This window comes from Lissotriton helveticus, chromosome 10 (genome assembly GCF_964261635.1).
Source record: "Lissotriton helveticus chromosome 10, aLisHel1.1, whole genome shotgun sequence".
Classification (NCBI taxonomy): Eukaryota; Metazoa; Chordata; class Amphibia; order Caudata; family Salamandridae; genus Lissotriton; species Lissotriton helveticus.
Window position 1 is genome coordinate 196,008,850 of NC_136071.1, and position 23,535 is coordinate 196,032,384.

At 41.3% G+C, this 23,535-nt stretch overlaps 1 pseudogene; it reads right to left on the reverse strand.

The window, feature by feature from the left end:
• Positions 1–23,229, reverse strand: part of LOC144785115 (retinol dehydrogenase 7-like) — a 46,537-nt pseudogene extending 23,308 nt beyond the window's left edge.
• Between the last annotated feature and the right edge of the window lie 306 nt (positions 23,230–23,535).

Genomic DNA, 23,535 nt, shown 5'->3' on the forward strand with positions numbered 1-23,535 from the left:
TGCATCCATAACTATTAATAAAATACCTGTAACTGTTTTCAATGTCTATGCCACCACACAGGTAGATAGATATTTCTGGAATGATGTTTTATCTAAATTGAGGTCTTTAAATGACTATTATTACATTTTTTGATGGTGAGTGCAACATGGTTGTGGACTCCTTCACTGATTGTCACTCCAATTTCAAATTTATCCAATCACCCAAGGATTCACAATTTACATCTACTATAAACCGGAGATCTCTCTACTCAATGCTTGGAGACTCTGTAACCTATCCCTGCAAGAATACACTTTTTTCTCCCATGCCCATTTCCAACAAACTAGAATTGACTATCTGTTTGTCTCAAAGTCTCTTGTACAACATATTATACACTCAGAAATTGTTTCCATATTAATTTCTGATCATGCCCCTTTGACACAAGAATTAGATCTTATCCCAGATACTCCTGGCACTAAACAATAGAGATTTACCAATTCTCTTCTCCTGGATCCTACTTTTACACAAAACGTTGAGAGTTTTGCAAAATACTTTTTTATTGATAATGAGATACCGGATATTTCTCCTCAGACTATCTGGGATACCTTTAAAACTGCATCTAAAGATTTAATCATTTCTTTGTAGCCCACAAGAAGAAATCTTCCTCCAAGAAGGTAATTACAATTCTGAATCATATTAAACAATTAGAACACACTTATTACCTTTCTAAATCTATAACCTGTCTGGAGGAATTGAGTCAAGCTAAATTTGCTTTTAAAAATATTTCCACAGAAAATGCTACTTCATATCTCAAAAAAATCTGGCAGAAAGTATTATGGAGGATAAAATAAAGCTGCGAAACTGCGGCTAATTATCGCAAGATTAAAAAAGATTGGGCTAAAGTAGACTCCAATTTGTTCACCAATAATCGCACTGTTTATAAAAATGAAGATATACTATCTGAACTTACTAACTTCTGCCGAAATTTATACACTCCAGAATATCATGCTAATCAGAACGATATACTTCGATATTTGTTATCTGTCAAACCATCTCCAGATCCTGATATAGATTTTTCCTCACTAGATGAAGACATTCTAATTGATTCCATTCTCACGGCTATAGGTCCATCAAAAAGGAAAAAGCCCCAGGACCTGATGGATTCACTACAGAATTTTGTCTGCATTTCTCCAAACCTCTAATTCCCAAATTATATCAGCAATCTGCTCACCTTATGTCCTCTAACTCTGCTAGATGTTCCTTTCAATGTGCTTCAATATGCCTTATTCTCAATGAAAACAAACACTACGTAAAAATTGCAGACCCTTTTTCCTTGTCTAGACCTTTTATTGCCTAAGTTATTAGGAAGGTAACATTCTGGCTTTATTAAAGTTGACATATTTCTGATAACGCTAGATCATTTTGTTATGTATGTTTTATGTTTTTAGTAAGTCCAAATCTTATAAATATTCTTTAGCAGCTATTTCTCTGGATGTCAAAACGTTGCTTAGACTGAGTTAGTTGGCCTTTTATCTTTTTCTACTCTCTTGGTTCAGCTTTAGTTGTAAATGTATTAATCTCATCTCCTTGCTAAGTTCTTCTCCCAAGGCATCCATCATTGTTAATGGTCTTACTTCTCTGTCATTTTCAGTTCATTGTGGTGTTCTTCAAGGATGCTCTCTCTCTTCCCTATTATTTATTCTTGCACTGGAGCTCTTTTTGCTAACAATTTATATGAACTCATGCATTAAGGGTTTTCAATACGGGGGCAAACAGCTAAACTTTTCAGTATATGCAGATGATATTCTTTTCTTCATTTCACATCCACAAACTTCTCTATTCTGTCTTTTTGAATGAAGTTACAAACGTTGTTTCTCTTTCAGGATATAAATTAAATGCGACAAATGTGAAATTCTCCCTTTAAATAAACTATATTTTCATGCTGATTTAGCTTCTTCTAATTTTCTTTGGTATCAAGATAAAACTAAATACCTTGGTCTATGGTTTAATGTTTCTTTAAATCAGACAGTTTATCTGAAGCTGATAGGGGTTCTCACAACCCTAATTTCTCTTACGTCTAGATGGAATCCTCTGCTCTTATCTTGGATGTTAAAATATGATAAAGACGATGCTACTACCTATAATATTTTTCTGTCTTTCTAATATTCCTATAAATATCCCACACATTTATTTTAAAAGAATGTACTACATTTTTCCCAAATTTTTGAGGGACAACATTTTTTGCATCTTTTTCCAAAAATGTAACACTCCAAACATATGGGAGGTGTAAATTTTCCTGATTTTCGTTCTTACCACACAGCATTTTTTCTTAAACAAGCTTCTTTTTTACTTATTGAAGAAGAATCTATTATTCCACCACTCTGGGACGATATTGAATAAAACATTCTTCACCCTTTTTTTGTTCGAGAATTTTGATCTTTAGTCAGAAACGTGTATCCTTATCTCTCCCTATTCTAAAAAATGGGTGAAAGATTCTCTGCCCAATTTTTATCTCACATCAGAATATCAGAGAACAATTTCTCCAATCCTCAATTTGGCATTAAACATGTTAAAATAAATATTAAAACTATTTTTTGGAAGTCTTGGCATGAAAAAGGTCTAAGGTGGATTCATTAACTCTTTAATATTGATTTTTGCCTTCCTTTTACACTAGCACAATCACACCTTTCCTTGCCCTCATTATATCCTCATCATATTATACTAAATATATATCATTAATATCTGTGGTATAGCATCATCTCCCAGATAATATCCCTTTTATTTCTCCTGCCCCTCACCTAGCCCCTCCCCCATATTGTTAACCTCTCCCTCAGCATCCCAAATATATAATAAATGAACTACTTTTCCAGAAGATCTGATACAAAACAGATCTGGAACTGCAATGGGAATCTGACCTATTTACCTCTTTTTCAATTCATATATGGAACAAAATGTTGCTTAAATTACGGAAATTCTCTATAGCAGCTAATGCCATCTAAACTTTATTTTTTATTTACAATAGACTATTGATCACTGAAGCCACTCTACGTAGAATATATCCTACCTCCTCCTATTGGTCCTGCAATACCACACCCTGTGACCTTAAACATATGCTATGTGAATGTCGCTCCACATAGAATGTCCCTCCACATATCAATATTGGTTAAAAGTTTGGAAGCAGATTAATTATATTTTTCACACACACATCCCTTTTACTTTCACCAATATTTTTGGGAAGCATTTTCGAGGACTGGTCTTCTCATTCAGACAATGTTCATGTACTGGATTTACTTCTTGTCTTTGCCTTTCAGCAAATTGCCTAAGCATGGAAAGACTCTTCAAACACATCTTTTCAAGCCTGGTGGTTGGTGTCTGAAATAATCACAGACTTGACAGAGTATACATTAATCCAATATCTCTTGCCATCAAAAGAGATGTTCTTTGGTTACCCCTGATGACTTTACTGGACTTTTCTGCAAATGCTGCCAGCTCACATAATCCTTAGATTGAAGAGGTACACAAACCTCCATGACTCTTTATTACCAATATAGATAATTGATATACATTTCTGTTTATTAGGATAGTTATATTATTTGCATTCTTATTTCCATTTTTACCTTTTTGTTCTTCTCCACTGTAACCTTTTTCTATTGCTTATTATGATCTCTCATACTCCTTTCATTATAATGTACTTACATGCTTGCATATTCATCTATTGTGTTATACCAATTGCTAAATAAACTTTTTATATTTTAAACTTAAACATAGCATCAGATGCCTGCTCCATAACTAGCAGCAGAAATACATTTAGCCATATACACCTCCACAGCTCTTTTACTGGTTTGTGCACCTGTCATGATTTAGACTTACTAAAGTACCTTCACATTCAGGATTTGAGCAGGACATAACCTATATGTCATCTAAGTGTGGATACATAGTGAATTGTAAGACTATTGGCAATGTACACAGATTAGTATGCTATTCTTTCCTTACAAGGCCACCCAAAGTAAACATCCTATGATTCTGAGGGCCTATACTCCCCAGCTGATGGGCGAAATTCTGAGGTAAAAAGGCTTCAGCACGATGTCGTTGTGCGGAATTTCTTTCATCTGATTTGTTCAAGCGGAGAAGCGTGGGACTGAGGCCCCTGTGACTTCGTTCACAGGAGACACGCCCAACTATTGGGTGTTTTCAAGGAGTGTTTTCCATTTGAAGCACATGCTGCCGTAATATAGGGAAGTCTTTGGCAGCTTCCTGAGGCTGCATTTGTGTCCTTTCCTCCACCCACGGTAAGCGCGAACAGCGCTGTGAGCTCTTTGAACTTTTGTAGCTTAAGCACGACGGACGAACGGCTGCTCTCTGTTTGAGGTGGGGGTCGGATACGCAAAAGAGCGCTAGCGCCATAAATTTAGTCTATATTCAGCACCTAGGAGGATGCTGTTTATATTTCAGTTTTTTTTCCCTAGTACTTTGCCTGCAATTGTTTTAGCGTTATAAAATGCTGCTTGGTGGAGAGATTCTCATGAAACATTGACTTTGTTGCTTTTCTTGTGGATTAACCTTGGAATATAGCTTAGAATCAAGTACATGACCTATGTTTGGTTTACTCTTCTACAATGGAATGCCTTGCTCCAAGAAAACATTTGTGTATTATGGTATAGCACGTCTCTTCATAGGCATTGCCATTTGTATATAAATAATCAGGATCCTTTCTCAGCATTGATGGAAGTTCTGTACATTATCTCTCACAGAGGTCTGAGAATTGTCAGATACTCGATTATTGGTTCTTGAAGAAAGTATTTATTTAGGCATGTACTATCCAAGTTTTGTGGTATGTATGAGTGTTTCTATGCATATAGTCATGAAAGCATATCTGTGTCAAGAAAGAAAGTGTGGATGGTAACATTTTCTCTTTTCCTTTTAATATTCATGCACTGTCAAAGAACCTTTAGCACAGACATTGTGTAGTGGGTCATTTACGACTCTTATTAAGAGTACTGCGTGATATTAGGTATGTATTGATTTTTCCATACCTACTAGAAATAATGATATAGGGATTTGTATTAGTGATCATTTTCGGTGTTTTCTTACAGGCCTTGTTCCATGCTGTTCCCTTCCCATTACCTTTTCCCTTGCTTGAGCACCTTAAAACTCTGTACCTTTATGGTAAGCGGAATTCATCAAAGCTACCTTCTTGTAGGTAGATGGGATTGCTCTTTCCCTGCAATCCATATTTGGGGTGTGCCAGCAGGTGGTAATCAAGTGCAGTGTATAAAAACAGCCCCAAAATGCAACAGTGTGAACACAATGGGGGCCCTCTACGTCATAGCAAGGCGTCTACGTTCACGAGCAGCAGGACTGAGGGTTTGGAGACGGAAAGAGCATGTGTACTGACTGCGTGTCACACTGTTCCAATTGACTGAGGCAGAAATACATGATAGGTACAGGCTACACCCACAAACCATCCTAGACCTGATACAGGACCTTCACCCATACCTGGCACCAGACACAAATACCAACACATGTGTAGGTGCTCTGTAACCTGCACCTACTGCACCTACTCGCATCAGGAAGTTACCAGGGTGTGATAGCTGCGGCAGGTGGTGTGTCACAGAGTTGCCTGTCCCATTTCTTCAACTCCTTTTTGGATGCCCTGATGCAGAGAATGCATTACTACATACACTTCGCCAGCACACAGGCAGAACTTCAGAAGACAAAGCTGGATTTCTACCAAAAGGCACAGTTCCCACATGTAATAGGGTGTATTGATGGGACCCACATACTAATCTGCCCACCTGCAGCTACAGAATACATATACCACAACCGCAAATCCACTCATTCCATCAACGTGCAGGTGATATGTGATGCAGACTACACTCATTACTGACATTGTGGCCAAATTTCCAGGGAGTACCCATGACTCCTACATATTCAGGAACAGTGGGATCTATATACATCTGGCTGCTGGTAAATTCAGAGAAGGATACCTGCTAGGTAAAGCAATGTGACACACCCTGATGTATACCTTGGATGAATGTATTGGTGACTCAAATTAATAGCACTTTCCCATTTAGGTGACAGTGCATATACTGTGCGGTCATTTATCCTAACACCATACTGTAGTGTATGAAATGATGAATGGTCAGTAGATTCTTGAAGTTCTTTATTTCAAGTAAGATAAACAGGAATAATACCCCACCAGGAACATGATGGTCATTGCTCAGCCCTCTCTCATCAACTGTCATTCCACATCCACACCAGGCACACTAACGTTCTATTCACTCTGTCATCCTTCATTCAACATTCCATACTGACATCACATACATACTGGCTGAGCAGGAAGCAAGGAGATAATATAAAGCACAACATATCTCCTTTTCTTCAACGAAAAATAAACATAATAATATAATACATTGCGAAAGATAAAATTTGCAATATATATGCATATTTAAATTAAGACTAGAATGAAATAGACTAAGTAAATATAGCTAAACACATCCCCTTTCCTTGGGAACATTATAATTGTAAAATGCAACAATACTGATGTATGTATAGAATAACCACTGCAAAGAAGGTACAGCTGAAGCTAAGTAAAAGATTATGTAGGGTATAAGCAGTAGGAAGGGCGTGCGCACAACCCACTCTGAATATGTATAGAGACCAGCTCTGAACTACCCTACGAAGAAAATAACCTCTAAACTTAAAGTGTCAGCAAAACAAGAAGCATCATATCATGAAGCTAAATTTGCAGTACTAAATTCGTAATATATAAATAACAACAATAAATTAAATCATGAAGGTAATACAGACTAACTGCTGTATCAAGCATTGAGAGTAATATAGATTCATATGAATTGCTGTACTTAGCATTGAAAGTAAAACCGTCTTGAAGCACTGTACTAAGCATATAACGTAACATATGCATACCTGAATTGTTGTATAAAGCATAAATATATAACATACTTATATGGATTAGTGTAAAAACATTTAAGTAACACATATTTGAAATACTGTATGAAGCATAAAACGTAATACATACTATTGGATTACTAAATTATAAGAATAGCTGTAAAAACACCTTGCATAAAATTTTGTAAATATCAGTATAAATTATTTAAACATAGCTGTATAAATTATATAAACATCACTGCTACCCTATTAACGGATGAAAATTGATAACATTGCATCTGAAGGGGAAAAGCCAAGTTAAAATTCATAAAATTATTGTAAGGCAATTCTGATCCTCATTAACCAAGCAAATGAAAGAGAGAAAGCAAAAATTGGAAAAAAAAGAGAAGAACAGAAGAAATCATTCATAAGAAATGTGAAAAGTATCTGAAAGGGGAAAAGACAAGTTAAAATTCATAGAAAATAATACAAGGCAGTTTTGATCCTTATTAATCGAGCAAATGAAAGAGAAAAAGTTATAGATGGAAAAAGAGAAGAACAGGAGAAACCACTCATAAGAAATGAGAATAGAGTGTAATAAATAGATTAAGATAGGTGAAGATTGTATCTTGTTAAACTTTAAATTAATTCCAACATTTCATAAACAGATTGCAGATTCAACACGCTGAATAAAATTAGGATTAGGATGTTAATGCTAGACACAAAATAAACCAAGAAGGGTAGAATCAGTGTATAGGGTGTGCACTACTCACACTGTAGATTACTAGAATGTGAAGAGACCGGCTCCAACACAAAATACCCTAAATGAATCAAATAATGCCTAGAACCCTCAGTAACGGGAATCTAAACTAATAAATGAAAATTTTTCGTTATGTGGTTGTATTATGAGTAATTTCGCCAGGTAAGTATGTAATAGTATGTATAACATTTACTCAATGTACTAAACAGATCGAATAAAAGCTGTAAAATGTGAGTAAAAGCAGTAAGGTACTCTAACTTAAATCGACTGAACTCAGTAATGCAGATAAAGTAATGTCATATGATTCCCAATGAAACATATAACTATATTAAAATATGGTAAAATATCGAAGTAATGTGAAACTAAAATTCTTTAACCAAGTAATGTTTTCCATGGTGATCGGTGTCTCACCCGATCTCGAACAGAGTTAGAGAATTTTCAAAATGAATTTTGTGAGCACTTTTAGTCCATATGAAGATACGAACCAAAGTTGGAGGACTCAATCTTTACTAAAGATTCCTTCAGTCTCCAAAAACGTCATTGTAGTGGTGATCTCCAGGGTAGTAATGCATGGCACGTCATGAAAGCACTGAAAGATGTGTCTGAATCTCGAAATGGCATCACGTCTTCCGACGCTTGTACCGGCTGGCTTTCGGCAGATGCGTGCTCCTGCAGACTCCCACAACGTCATAGGAGCGGTGAACTTCCGGAGGATTGTACAGAGACTCTATTGAAGTAAGCAGATCGCGTGACAAGGCTCGAGGTAAGAATGCCCTCGTGTACGGTTCAAATGTCGCACGATATATGCCTCTAACTGTCAGACATTCCCAAGTACTGAAAATGAGCCCAATTTTAATATCAAAACAAGTATGAATTGGAGCACAATCTGACCTGTACCAATTGGCAGTGACTTCCCAGGACTGTTTGTCACTGAGCATATAGTCCGAGGCTCCGTAATCTTTGTAGATTTACGCCTTGAATTATAAATCACGAATAAATCTCGTATTTAGGATACAATTCCAATTGAATACAAGTTCCTTTTATATCCAGTAGATGGCAGCAACCCTTAATTCTCTCTCGCTCAATGGATAAAATACATAACTCTGACCTGACGTTGAAATTGATGTCGAGTGAGCCAGATTACTTTACCGATCTCTCTTTAACTTGTCATTAGAGCTCCGCTGTGTCCTGGATTAGTCGGATTCTCCTCAGATGGGGTTCATACTGATCCAGGATTGTTGGGAGAGTGACAGATAAATCTGAAACTGGTAGGAACAGGTCCGGTATATTTACGGATCCAAAATCAGCAAACAATCAACTGTATGTGTTGTCTTATGAAAAGCCCCGAGTCCTGAAATTAGCTTTGAAGTACAGGCTTCCACACAATAGGATTATAATGGGAATCACCCGTTTCTCAATGAAAACCACTCGTTTTTTCAGCAAACTGTAAAGCACTCATAGGACATTTGATATAAATTCCTTGCTCTCAGACTTCCACAAAAGTCAGACTTTGTGAATCTCAGTATTAATTCGCTGTACTCCACACAATCGAATTTTGAAGGAAATCTTTTGTTTTCCTTTTCTCTTAGCAGCACAGGTTTTCCCTTTTACTTGTTGGCAAGTTAGAGTATTTGAGCTAGATCTGGCACATATGAGAGTTTAGGGCGACCGATTTCGGGGTCACTGGTGGGGTTTTGGAGTGCCAGGTAGCTTGGGGAAAACTTTAATAATTTAAAAGTCCTTTACCTTAATTGAATTCTTCTCTTTAGGGTAGTACTGCTTGAAGGTACCTTGTAAATAGGATGTAGCACGCTGTGAGTTCTCCAAACGTCGCCAAAATGTAGTGTATGAAATGATGAATGGTCAGTAGATTCTTGAAGTTCTTTATTTCAAGTAAGATAAACAGGAATAATACCCCACCAGGAACATGATGGTCATTGCTCAGCCCTCTCTCATCAACTGTCATTCCACATCCACACCAGGCACACTAACGTTCTATTCACTCTGTCATCCTTCATTCAACATTCCATACTGACATCACATACATACTGGCTGAGCAGGAAGCAAGGAGATAATATAAAGCACAACACATACCTCAACCCATCCACCCCAAGTAAGAGGAGATACAATGTGGCACATAAAAGAACGCGCAACGTTGTGGAGCGCACCTTTGGACTACTAAAAAGCAGTTTCCGCTGCCTCCACAAAAGAGTAGGTGCACGTCAGTACCGCCCCATCATCTGCTGCAAAATAATAGCAACATGTGCAATGCTGCATAACCTTACAAAAGGGGGTGGTGATGGACGGAGCATCTGAACCAATCAAACACTCACACCCAGTCAAAAGATCTGGGTTTGATCCATCACCGTTCTTTAGCCCACTCTGCCACCCCAGTTCAGACATGGCTATATGGAAATCAGTCTAACCCTGTGCCTCATGGGAACAGTCCAGCCCGAACTGCCAAGCCATGCCTTCCCTGGACCGGAAACAAGCTTCCGAGGACCGGTTTCTGGCATTACAGCCGTCTTCAGCCCGGCTTGCTTGAATCCAGTGGCAAAGTGAGCAAGGGACTCACGTCTGAGCATACCCTGCCACACTTATGGCGGCCAAAGCGGTACAAAAGGGGGTGGTGATGGACGGAGCATCTGAACCAATCAAACACTCACACCCAGTCAAAAGATCGGGTTTGATCCATCACCGTTCTTTAGCCCACTCTGCCACCCCAGTTCAGACATGACTATATGCAAATCAGTCTGACCCTGTGCCTCATGGGAACAGTCCAGCCCGAACTGCCAAGCCATGCCTTCCCTGGACCAGAAACAAGCTTCCGAGGACCGGTTTCTGGCATTACAGCCATCTTCAGCCCGGCTTGCTTAAATCCAGTGGCAAAGTAAGCAAGGGACTCACGTCTGAGCATACCCTGCCACACTTATGGCGGCCAAAGCGGTACAAAAGGGGGTGGTGATGGACGGAGCATCTGAACAAATCAAACACTCACACCCAGTCAAAAAATCTGGGTTTGATCCATCACCGTTCTTTAGCCCACTCTGCCACCCCAGTTCAGACATGGCTATATGCAAATCAGTCTGACCCTGTTCCTCATGGGAACAGTCCAGCCCGAACTGCCAAGCCATGCTTTCCCTGGACCGGAAACAAGCTTCCGAGGACCGGTTTCTGGCATTACAGCCGTCTTCAGCCCGGCTTGCTTGAATCCAGTGGCAAAGTGAGCAAGGGACTCACGTCTGAGCATACCCTGCCATCCTTATACTCAGATGTGAGTCCCGTGCTCTCCATGCCACTGGAATCAAGCTATCCAGGCTGATGAGGGCTGAAAGCCCGAAACCGGTCCTTGGATGCTTGTTTCCAGTCCAGGGAGGACCTGGCTTGGCAGTTCTGGCTGGACTGTTCCCATGGGGGACAGGGTCAAGACTGATTTGCATATGGCTGGGCTCAAACTGGAATGGCATGGTGAGCAAAAAAGATGAATTTAGGCCCAGATCTCTGTACTGGGGTGAATGTATGACATTGTTCTGCATTCTGTCCATCACCTGTTGTTTTTGCAAATGCTGCATAACCTTGCCACAGAGAAAGGAACAGCAGTGGAACTAACTGACTCTGAGGACGAGGGTGAGGACTGTCCACAGCCAAAGCACAGTGCAGCAGGTGTGGCAGCAGCACCGGATGGGAGACACAGACGGGATGAGATAACACACAATTATTTCTGAGTGAGTAAGGAGACATAGCCAGTTACTGTATTTGAGTGATGGTGTTTAATGACCAGAGCACACTACCAAGATCAATTGCAGTGTCCATACAAACATGGGTTACATCACACACTTCAGTACAACCATATCATGGCTGGCTCTACTTCTTGCGCCCACACGCTGCACTGCCACGTTCCTTTGCCCCACTGGCCGCACTGCCTGTCTGTCCAAGGCCCGTGCTGTGGTGTTCGCTGCGCCTCCTGGTCTCTGTGGTAGGAGGCGTGATGCTACTACGGCTAGTAGCCTCCTCACTTTCCCCCCGTCAGCCGTAGCTGCCACCTTGTCTGTTTGGAGCACTTCAAGTGCAATGGTCACTGTGACCGTCCCCCTAGCCACATCCTGACTGCAGTGTGCCATCTCCTCCTGTATAGCTATTGAGCGTCTGCACATGAGAGAGGTTGCAGTGGACAGGAGGTTCACCACCTTGGTGTAATTATCCAGTTTCTGCCTCTCCCTCCGCCTAGACAGACGGTCCTCTTCCAACTTGCTGCAGAGCTGCCTCACAGCCTCCACCACGTCACTCATGCCCTCAGCCATGGTGGTGTTCATGCCAATGATGCCCTTCTCAATGCGATGCATGTGAGCATTCATGTGTGCCATCTCCCGCTGCACTGACCTGATTGCTCTCCCTTGCAGGCGCTGGAACTTCAGCATGTTGCCTTTAAACCCAGCAAACACACTGTCATCTTCGCCCTGGAAGTGAGGACCGGATGCCCTTGCCCTGTAGCGTCAGGAAGAGGTGTGGGCGCACGCTCTGTTGGGGACTGTGACCCTGCCCTGTTGCCGTCCTCAGTCACTGTAGACTGTTGGCCCCCTGTGCAGTCCTCCTCGGACACCTCCACCGGTGGTGGTGGTGTTGATTGTGGCGGTGGGGATGGTGATGGTGGTGGTGGTGGTAGTGGCGTTGATGGTAGCTGTGGTGATGGTGATGGTGATGGTGGTGGTGGTGGTGGTGGCGTTGATGGTGGTGGTGGTAGTGGTGGTGTGCCCTGCAGGTGACTGGTCCTCCTCCTCTTGTCTCCTCTCTGGCCTGGGTGCCTTTCATCTGCTCCCCTCTGCTGTACTGCGAGATGACTCACCTGTGTAGACAGAATGTAGATATGCTCACTTATCTGGCAGCATTTGCATTGTAATAAACTTAATGCCTACCAATCACACTGACTGTCCTCTGCTTGCTAATTGCTGTCACTTGCCTTTGGGTTTGCTGGACTGACTGTTCTGACATGTGTTACTTCTGACTACATCTCCCATAATGCATTGCAGGTTATGAGTAAAACTTGTACTGGAGTGGGAGTCCCTATGCCTCTCTGGGGATTGGGGTAGGGAGGGGGCGCACAGCATGCTGTGCATGCATCTTACCTTGTTTGTTGGCAGCTCTGGCTGAGCTGTCTGCGTCGCCAACCTTACTCACACTCCCTGGCTGGAGGGTGGACTCAACCAGGAGCTCCAGGGCAGTTGGTGCAGGTGCTGTGCTCCTCCCTCCACCAGTTTTGCTGGCCTGCTTCTGCCTCTCTGCCATCCTCGCCTTAGCAGTCTTCCTCAGATCGTGCCATCTTTTTTTAAGGTCCTCAATGGACCGCTGGGTGACTCCGATGGCATTGATCTTGTTCTGAATTGCAAGCCATATCTGCCTTTTTTGCGATTCTGGCACGTGCAGGGACTGCTTGCCAAACAACTTGTCATGGTCCTTGGTGGCCTCCAGCTCCCTCTCACTAAATTTTTGTTTACTTTTCCTTTCAGCTCCCTCCTTCTCCCTCTCCTGGTTTGCCATTTTGCTTGGTTTTGGTTGCAAAATAAAGCTGTGTTGCTCCTGGCTTCTCTGTTCTGCTCCCTACCTCACAGTCAAATCCAGGTTCAGTGTAGCTGCTTGGGTGTGGCCACTTCCTGTTTGGGATGTAATGGGGATGCACAGGATTGGCTGATTACACAATTACCGAATTCGGTATTGGTTTTCGGTATTTACGATTTGGTATTGGGGTTTCGATCATTTTTTTTTTACCGATCCATTCTGAATCGCTATTTTTTAGCGATTTATACCGATTCGGTAATTTTTACCGAATCTTTACGTACATCGGAAATACCGAGTCCTTAGTACAGAATCGGTAAAATTAGGTATTAAGAAATCGGTATTTCACAATTACCTACATCTGGCCCTAGAGGCATCTATACTATTGATGTTTTAACAAATTAAGCTTCGGATATTATTATTTGCCACCAATTTATTTACTTTCAAAACAACCCTCTATCCCAACTAAACGAACTAGTGTCTTCATCACACACTGCTAATTCAATAAATGTACACTACCAATGACAACAGCAACAAGCACACCACAAGTTGATTGATGGTTTATAGTTGCTGCAGTCATTTACTTTAAATGAAAAATACGTACTCACACGAAAACGTAAAACCAAAAGTGCAGTACTGTTTTTACGTCCTTAATGGGCAATCTAAGTACAGATGGGAGTTTCAAAAGCAGAATATTGTAGAGAGAGCCACATTTTTTATCCAGATATAGGTCAGAGTTGATTTTCCAAGGCAATAATGAGCAAAAGCTAAATTGCAATTTTTAAGACACTCACCTCAGGCTGTCAGAGAAAGCTTCCACTCCAAATTTGGAAATGCAGTATCCACCTCCCAAAATAGACAGCCTTCCTGCTGCACTGGACACATTGACGATCCTTCCACAAGCCTTCCTCAAAGGAGGAAGTAAGGCAAGGGTCACGTCGATCATACCGATCAAGTTCACATTTATCACCCGCCTGAAGTCGTCCACCAACAGCCACTCATTAGGAGCTACTGGGTACGCAACCCCAGTATTGTTTACCAGGCCCCAAAGCCCTGCAGAGAAAAGATTTAAAAAGTGCAACATGTAAGACCTCAAGTGGTCTGAGGGGAAAATTGAGGGCTCATAAATAAAGCCCTGGATCATCCCCCCCACCCCCGATCTACACCAGACAACACCAACAAAGCAATGCTTAGTTTGTAAAAATAAATTAATAAATAAGTACCAGGGCCCTCATTAGGAGGCCATTGCAGTTTCCACCACCCATTGTCGCGGCCAGAGCTGCCAATGACAGTACCAATATAACTAATAACCTTCACACTCACACAAGTGTGACAATTCAGACTGTAAAGCTATAGGAATGGGTTTGAAGGCGGATATTAGTCATTTTAAATGCATGTTGAATTAATAAACAGCTGTTGTTGTGCACAACACTAAATTAGACAAACAGCTTCTCCATGTGGCATATGGTTATAAATGCCAGGGGTGACATTAAGTGCCATCGGTGAGCATATGAAACCACCTGCTCCAATTAAGCACTGCCACAATGGAATTAATAGCTGTATTTCACTGCAGGAGACTTCAACGCAAAAACTATTGTCTCAGATCAAGGCCTGGGGGAGTTGGTAATGGCTCAAGACCAGTTTCTCTTAAGGTGGGTATTTATGGATGAAATGAAACAAATAGTTCAAGATATGAATCCAGCTACGTAATTTGGGGCCCAATTACTAGGTATTGTTACATCCTGCAACTGTCTCCTGCCTAGCACTTTTTGTTAATGAGTCATTTCGAACAAGTGATGTATCAAAAGAACTTAAAAGTTCTCGGATCACACGTCTTCGAACAAAAACCTAGGCTCAAATTAACTAAACTTTCAGGCAATGCAACACAGCAAGGGAACTTATTACGCTGTGTCGCATGAAATGGGGAGAGCAGAAATGCACAATATTTACTAAGATATGGCGTACTTCTCTGTCTTTGTGGTGGAGCTCTTCTGTTAGCCTGGCTCCAATGCAGGCACCCCTGCGGCATGCCACAAGGTGCCTTTTTTGTGATCAGGGTAGTTTTTGTACAGGGAGGCGTTCCTGCACAAAAACTATTACTTAGATGTATTTTTCTCTTTGTGTGTGACACAGAATGATGCAAATTGCAGCACACATGCAAAGAGAAAGTAACAAGAAGAAATACAGATGTTTCTCTTTGTTACGCCATGGTCACATAGGAGGCCCCTGTTTGACACAAACCCATATTTAGTGGCTTGACTAAATTTGGGTTTACGTCACAATACAAGGGTGGATGCACAGGAACGCCCATGCTCCACCTATATAACTCCTTCCCAGCGCTGGGTTATGCGAGGCTGTGCAAGGCGCTGCCTTGCATTAATTTGTGGGTTGAAAGTGAAGCAACGCCACACAAAATTCAATTTGCATGGCTTTGTAAATGTCATTTAAGCACTTGTGTTGCCTTGCGTTGACTTGCGTGACACACGAACAACACAAGTTCTTGGTAAATCTTGACCATAGTTTCGATCCACAAGGTCATAAAAACTACTAATTCGAGGAACATACACAACCTTATTAGTTGTACAAAACACCTCTCTTGAGGTAATGGACAATAGGTGTGAGGCCTGCTAATGCTAATAGATACCGTTATGGCCTGCCTAACCCTTGACCACCGCACCTTATTGCACAGGCTGCATTATGTGTCAAAAGTATCTGAGTTGGCTACAAAACACTTCCTTCCCTGTCCTATCAGAGTTTTTATGTAAAAGGCCCGGAGGCCAACATTATGTCATATCCTTTATTACTACCTAAACACAGCAGCAACATAACATCATAGAATTAGAATATTTGCAACATTCTAGAACTTAGAACATGTATAAAGCTCAATGACAAGCAGCCATCTTCCTCTTTTGTTGCTGCTCAAACACAAGATAAGTACTCTGTTTGTCTTCTGTTATAATATTATTTGAATAATGGAATTATGTTAAAATCCGGGTTAAGATAATTGATATTGGATATATGAATTGAATGTGGATTAATTTGGGAAAATTTTGTGTGAAGAGGAATATGGTTGTAATGTTTTTGAAAGAAAGGAATCTGTTGGATAATGTGGAGGAAAAGCAAGTATGATTTTAATGTTAAAATTGAAAATCACGAGAAATGGATTAGTTTTTTTTTAGGTTTTTTTTATTTATTTATTTATTTTTAGTGCCATTTAATGAGGTATAAAGTAAGCGTATTATAAGTAGGAGGTTACCGTAACCATTGAGGGTAGAACGGCGCGTGTCTCATGTCTCGAGCGCTAACAAGCGAGAGTTCAGTCTCATGAGCGAGCGCGAGTACAGTGGCATGAGCGCTTCGAGAAGTCGAATCTTGTATGGAGAGGTGTTTGGTCACAGATGAGCCGCCGTACAAGCGTAATATGCGGCGGCCATCTTAGCTCTTTGGGAAACGTGTGGTTTCTATTGAGCAAACGTGGGCTGCCATGTTTTGGGGCAGTTTTATCGTCTGACTGAATGGTGTCAATTTCAGTCAGACGAAGTTCGATAGTTCAGTTGAGGAGTGTCGGTTTTGGTGTGAGGTAGTTTAGGAAGTTTGTGAGGCAATTTATATTGGTAATTTGTGTAGGAAAAAGGATTTAAGAGTAATTCAAGGAGGATTTATATTTCTGGTTGAGGTTTTTTGTAGGTGACATTTTAAGAATAGAGAATGTCGAAGGAGGAATTGAGAAAAGAATGAAGATCTATATGGAAAATATGTTTGGAGAGTTAAGTGCTTCTATAGAAAAGAGAATAGAAAGCACAATGGAGAAAAGGGTGAAAGAAATAGAGAACAGACAGAGGTCTGGAGAGGAGGATGGTTTCTACACCACAGAGGAAGTGGAGATAGTAGCAGGTACTTCTAGAGAAGTATCAAAAAGGAAGGAGAAGAAGAAAAATGTGGTGAAAGGAAAAACAACAAGGGAAAAGGAACAAAAAGTTAAAGAAGAGATGGCTATAAAGGGGAAGATACAAGTTCTACAAGCGGTGATGTAGAGCTCACCTGCAGTTCGAGTTTAGAGGATTCTGATGTTGAGGAGGTACAGGTTAAAAGGAGGCAGATTGATGAGGGTGAGATTAAGTTAGAATTGGAAGATTTTGTGAACCCACAAGGCAAACAAATGTTCGATCCTTTGCTTATTCAGCACCCTCTGTCGCCCCAGTGGTCCCCAGTGGAACACATTGCGAAATATATAAGATATTGGATCAGGAGAGAAATTCCAAAGGAAGTAAGGACTAGGTTAAGATCAGAGTGTCCGAGGCCTACCCTTAATAGCAAGGTGGCATTTACGCCTGAACTTGACCAGAAGATGTTGACCTTTATTAATAATAAAGGTGGTAGGGATCCAAGGAGAGGATTGGACAAAGGATTAAAGGGGTGTCAAGACAGGTTGTTAGACATCTTGGGACCCTTGACCAAAATCTTTGATTTGTGTGAGGAGGCTCACAGTAATAATACTGGGATTGATGTTGGAGAGATGCGCCAGTGGGTGCAAAGGGCGATTTGTTTGTTTGGCAATACATATGCAGCTTTATGTTTGGAGAGAAGAAAAAGCATATTGTTTAAAATCGATCCCACACTTGCGGATTTAGCAAGTAAAGAGTTGGGGGAACAGAGTGATGGGATTCTGTTCGGAGATGACTTCGTCAAGGACATGGCGAAGTACGTAGGTACATTTAATTCGTTACAAAAGGCTCAAAAAGATATAAGATGAGTTTTTGGTTCGGCCGGTTGAACGAGGGGTCGATTCCTCGGCCGAGGATTTGGAGTTACCAGGAATGGTTATTGAAGAGGTAACAGACCCTATGGATCAGGATACGGATCAGGATATGGCTCTAGTTTTGGAGCAGGATATGGGTTTACAAGAACCGATCAGGGAAGTTTCTTTCCTCAAAGAGGTAGAGGAAGAGGTTCAAGATCGGATAGGAGACCAAGAGGAGTCTCAGGTAAGTTATTTACGAGACCCTTTATCTATGGGAATAAAGCTGGGCGGCAGACTAGCCCAGTTTGTTTCCAGGTGGCAGGAAATAACACAAGATTCATGGGTGTTAGAGACTGTTGTGGGATACTGCATATATTTTATCAGTATTCCAGTTCAGGAGAGAATTCCAAAGTTGTTGAGGTTTTCAAAAGAAATGGAAGAGTTGGTGACAAAAGAGGTACTGGAATTGGAAGAGAAAGGTGCAATAGAGTTGGCAGAAGAAGTACCAGGTTGTTTCCTGAGCAATGTATTTCTTGTGGAAAAAAAGGACAAAAAGATGAGGCCAGTGAAAAATTTAAAAGAGTTGAACGATTGGGTCGTTTACAACCATTTCAAATGGAAGGAATACATATGTTGGGGGATTTGTTGAGAAAGGGAGACTGGCTGACAAGGCTGGATCTAAAGGATGCTTATTTGACAATTCCAATGTGTCAGAGTCAGAGCGATTTTCTGAAATTCAGATGGTTGGGAAAGCGCTGGAGGTTCAAAAGTCTACAGTTTGGTTTGACATCAGCTCCGTGGTGTTTCACAAAAGTGATGAGACCAATTGCGGCTTGGTTGAGATCCAGGGGGATTCGTCTGATAGTTTATCTGGACGATATTTTGATAATGGCGGAAGAGAGGATTCTGGCCAAGGAGCAGACAGAGTTTGCAGTAAAAGTGATAGAGGATTTGGGGTTTATTGTAAACAAAGAGAAATCTTGTGTGGATCCGAAACAGGAGATGAAGTTTTTAGGTTTCCAGATACAGACATTGGATTGTGTTTTGAAATTGCCTATGGAGAAGGTAAGGAAGATCAGGAAAGAGGTGAAGAGAGTGAAGTCGGCAGAATGGATTACTTTGAGGCAGTTAGCGCGTCTGTTGGGTCTGCTGTCCTCTTCGATTCAAGCAATTTTTCCTGCCCCCCTACATTATCGTGCGTTACAGCGGTTAAAAGCTCATTACTTAAGGAAGGATGTGAGGTATTCACAGAAGGTGATGATGAATCAGGAGTCTCAGGAGGAGTTAGAATGGTGGTTGATGAGCTTGGAAGCATGGAACGGGCGAGCAATATTTGGAATTATGCCAGAGATGGAAATAGAATCGGATGCGAGTCTGTACGGATGGGGAGCGAGATGTGGAGAGATTGCAACGGGGAAGGTCTAATGCAAATACATTGTTTAGAGTTACTAGCGGGTTCGTTTGCGATAAAGAGTTTTGTAAAGGACAAGGTGCGATGTTGTGTGCTGCTGAAGATGGACAATCTGTCAGCAGTACGCTATGTGAACAAGATGGGTGGTCCTCGATCAAAGGGGTTTGCGGAATTGGCAAAGGAGTTTTGGAAGTTTTGTTTGGAAAGGGAGATAATGGTTCAGGCACAGTATATACCAGGATTGAACAACGTAGAAGCGGATTGGTGTTCAAGATACCTGAGGGATGCGAGCAATTGGAGATTACAGAGGGGAGTGTTTTTGAGCCTGGAAATGATGTGGGGTCCTTTGAGTGTGGATCTGTTTGCAGACAGGTTGAACACTCAGTTAAGGGAGTTTTACAGTTGGAGACCGGATCCAGAGGCGGAGGGGGTGGATGCTTTTCTTCAGAGTTGGAAGGAAGGAAGAAATTATGCGTTTCCCCCCTTTTCAATGATTCAGAGAGTTCTGAACAAGGTCAGAAGAGAGGGGGTAGAGTTAGTCCTGATAACACCTTACTGGAAAACTCAAATTTGGTTTCCAGATGTGATGAATTTGTTGATAGAGGATCCTGTAATTCTTCCAAATTGCAAGGAAATTTTGTTGGATGTTTAGGGAAATGTTCACGATCTGGTGGTCTCTGGGCAGTTAAGGTTGATGGCATGGCTGATTTCAGGAGAATTTGGCAAATGCAGGGATTATCAAAGGAGGCTGAGGAGCTTGTGTCAAAATCATGGTCTAAGGTAACCCTGGGCGTAGTTCGCGAAGTAGCGCTACGCGAAGCTATGCGAAGTGCACTTCGCACTACGCGAACTTCACGTAGCACTACGTGAACTGCGTAGTAGCATGTTCGCACAGTGCAAGATGCATGTTCAATGATTGCACAGTGCGAACAAGCATCCGGCACTGTGCAATCATTGAAAACGGCATCTTGCACAGTGCGAGTTGTAGTTTTCTGCCGCTCGAGTAGATTTTTACTCGAGCTGCAGCTTTCTCAACGCAAACTGGTAGTTTCTCATCGCGAGCGGTCGCGAGCATGCACGACCACTCGCAATGAAAAACCTGACCTCCCCGCGTTGAGAGTCTCACCGGGATGTCATTTTGCTTGCTCGCGGTCGCGAACATGACGTTGAGGACCGCGAACAAGCAAAAAATGATCGCTGCACTACGCTACGCTGCGCTACGCGTGTTTGCACTGTGCTACGTGCAGCTCGCGTAGTGCGAAGTTGCGCAAACTTCGCAAACTACGCGAGCGTAGCGTAGTGCTTCGCCCAGGGTTAGTCTAAGGGAACATCTAGGGTATATGGATCAGCTTGGAGAAGATGGAATGTTTGGTGTATTGAGAGGGGTTTGGATCCCATTTCGGCACCTGTGGTAGAGATTGCAAATTATTTGTCAGGTTTGTTTTGTAGTGGCTTAGCATATAATTCTGTTAATTTAAATAGGTTGGCTATTTCAGCGGGCATATTGAATATAATTCACTATTAGATGAAACACAACACGGCTTCAGAAAGCATCATAGCACTGAGTCGGTCTTAATCACAGCCACAGTAGTAATCTGTGTAATCCTAAATGGAGGAGGAATGGCCACGCTGGTGCTGCTTGACCTCTCGGCAGCCGTTGATACAGTCAGCCATGAGATCTTGGCTGACCGTTTGCAGTAAGCAGGAATAAAAGGCACTGCACTTGAACTCCTAAAATCATTCTTAACCAACCGGCAACTAAATGTAGCAATGGGGTCAGCAACCTCCAAACAGTTCTCCCTACCATGTGGAGTTCCTCAGGGCTCTGCCCTGAGCCCCACACTTTTTAATCTATATGTAGCGCCGTTAGCCTTGATAATAAAAGAAGCAGGATTCACCCTAGCTTCCTATGCTGATGACACACAGATTGTGGTGTCACTAACAAATGGAGAAAAGCACCCGGGTGAGACCTTTAAGACCTGTATTAAGAATGTGAGTGACTGGATGGATAGCAACTGTCTGAAGTTGAATGCATCTAAGACGGGGGTTATCATTTTTGGTAATAAACCCTCCCTCTGGACTCCTGACTGGTGGCCACCAATACTTGATGCGCTGCCTGTACCCTCCACTAAAACTAAGGATCTGTGCATCATCATTGATAAAGAACTCAAATTCAAGGACCAAGTCAGTAAAGTCACCTCCATTTCCTTTTGTGCTATAAGATTAATCAACAAAATTAAGAAATACATACCAGAGGAACTTTTGAAAACAGTGACTCTGGCGTTGGTCCTCTCCCGCTCAGATTACTGCGACAGCCTCTATTTTACCATTAATTCAGGCCTGATTAAGAGGCTTCAGATGGTACAAAATGCGGCACCACGTCTCATCTTAAAAATCCCCAAAATTGTATCAGCGAGAGAAGCCATAAAAAAATTACACTGGCTTCCAGTTAGGCAGAAATGCAAGTTTAAAGTCCTATGCCTGGCTTTTAAATCACTACACAGCCAAGGACCAACCCAATTAAGGAACCAACTAAAATGGTATGTCTCCAACAGACACTTACGTTCAGGATTGGCCAGAACATGGCAACCACCCCCTTCAAGAATGCCACATGGGGAAGCAGGAGCCTTTTCAGATCAGCAGCACTGCTGTGGAATACATTACCCATTACCCTAAAAACAGCACCCTCCTTGATGAGCTTCAGTAAAGGTCTGAAAACGTGGCTTTTCGCACAGACCACCTGAAGTAATTAACTTGATTGCCAACTACACTAATGTCCCTTCTGTTCTCAGCTCGTCTATAGCACCAAGACGCCTCCGGGCATTAGCTGCACTTCATAAATCCAATTTCAATTCAATTCATTTAGATAACTAATTAAAAGTTAATAATTAATTAATTATAATTAAATTACTTCCCACCCTATACCCCTACAAACCCCACAATCTGCACCTAAAACGTACTTAAAAAATTAATGACACAATATGCATAATTAATTATCAATTAAATTATTATTATTAAATACAATTATTTATAATGAATTCACTTCCCACCTTCTACCCCTATAGATCCTACAAACCACTACAGCACTAAAAATGACAATAAACTATTACATTACATTTAAAAACCACAACAAATTTACAAACTATATTAAAAAACATTAACAATAATTATACAAATAATTTATAACATTGACAAATAAAATATTTACTAAAATACATATGAATAATTAAAAAATGATATTAACGATATTTTTGTCAACAAAATCAACATAGATATTTTCTGTCATGACATTGTGTTCTGAGATCTTGTGACATCATTTTCTATAATGTTTTCATGGACACAAGTTATGGGATGTGTCTTTCTTTGATGTAACTCAGGGATATGGTTGAATGGGAAGTCATTTGTGTTATCTCAATAATATTGGTGAAATAATGCTATTATTATCTAATCTCCTGTGGGATTACCAATGAAATTGTTACTTGCAGAATATTTTCATAGCATGTTAACAACTGGCAAATACAATATTGCTGACTTTATGATTTCAAAAGAGTAGGTCTCTTTAGCAATGAAAGACAAATTTTAGGTCCTCACCTCGGCCTCCCACTTGCTCCTTGACCCATTGTGCCATGGCAGCAACGCTCGTGTTGTTGGTGACATCCAATATCACTGTTTGCAACCGCTGGGAGGTAGTTTCCTTAAGCTGCTCCGCCCCCTTCTGTGTCAGGCATGTTGCAAGCACCAGCAACCCTCGCTCGTCTAACTGTCGTGCCAGCTTGTTTACAAAGCCAGAGTCACAGCCAGTGATCAGCACATACTTATCAGGGAGATTTGGGACCCTGCGTCTCTCTGAACCAGCGAAAGAGAAAGTACAGGCCCAGTAGTGCCATCAGGTACAGAAGCATCTTGGAGTCTCAGACTGTGCCTGTAGTTGATGAAGAAGAGATGAAAACAGTCATATGACTGAATGATGGAAGCATTTCAGCAAAACTAGAATTCCCAGAATTCAGCAGGTCTGACTGAACAATATTGAGAACTGCCTCACAATACGAGCTTTCTACAGTTGTTCAACAAAGCTTGCTGAAAGTTAAGATTAAGGCCAAAGTGAAGATGTGCAATGCAACATCATCAAGAAAGGGATTGGTACCAGATTACTGTAGAAGTATTATTGTCCAGTTAATAATAGAAAATCTACATCCAATGGAACAACA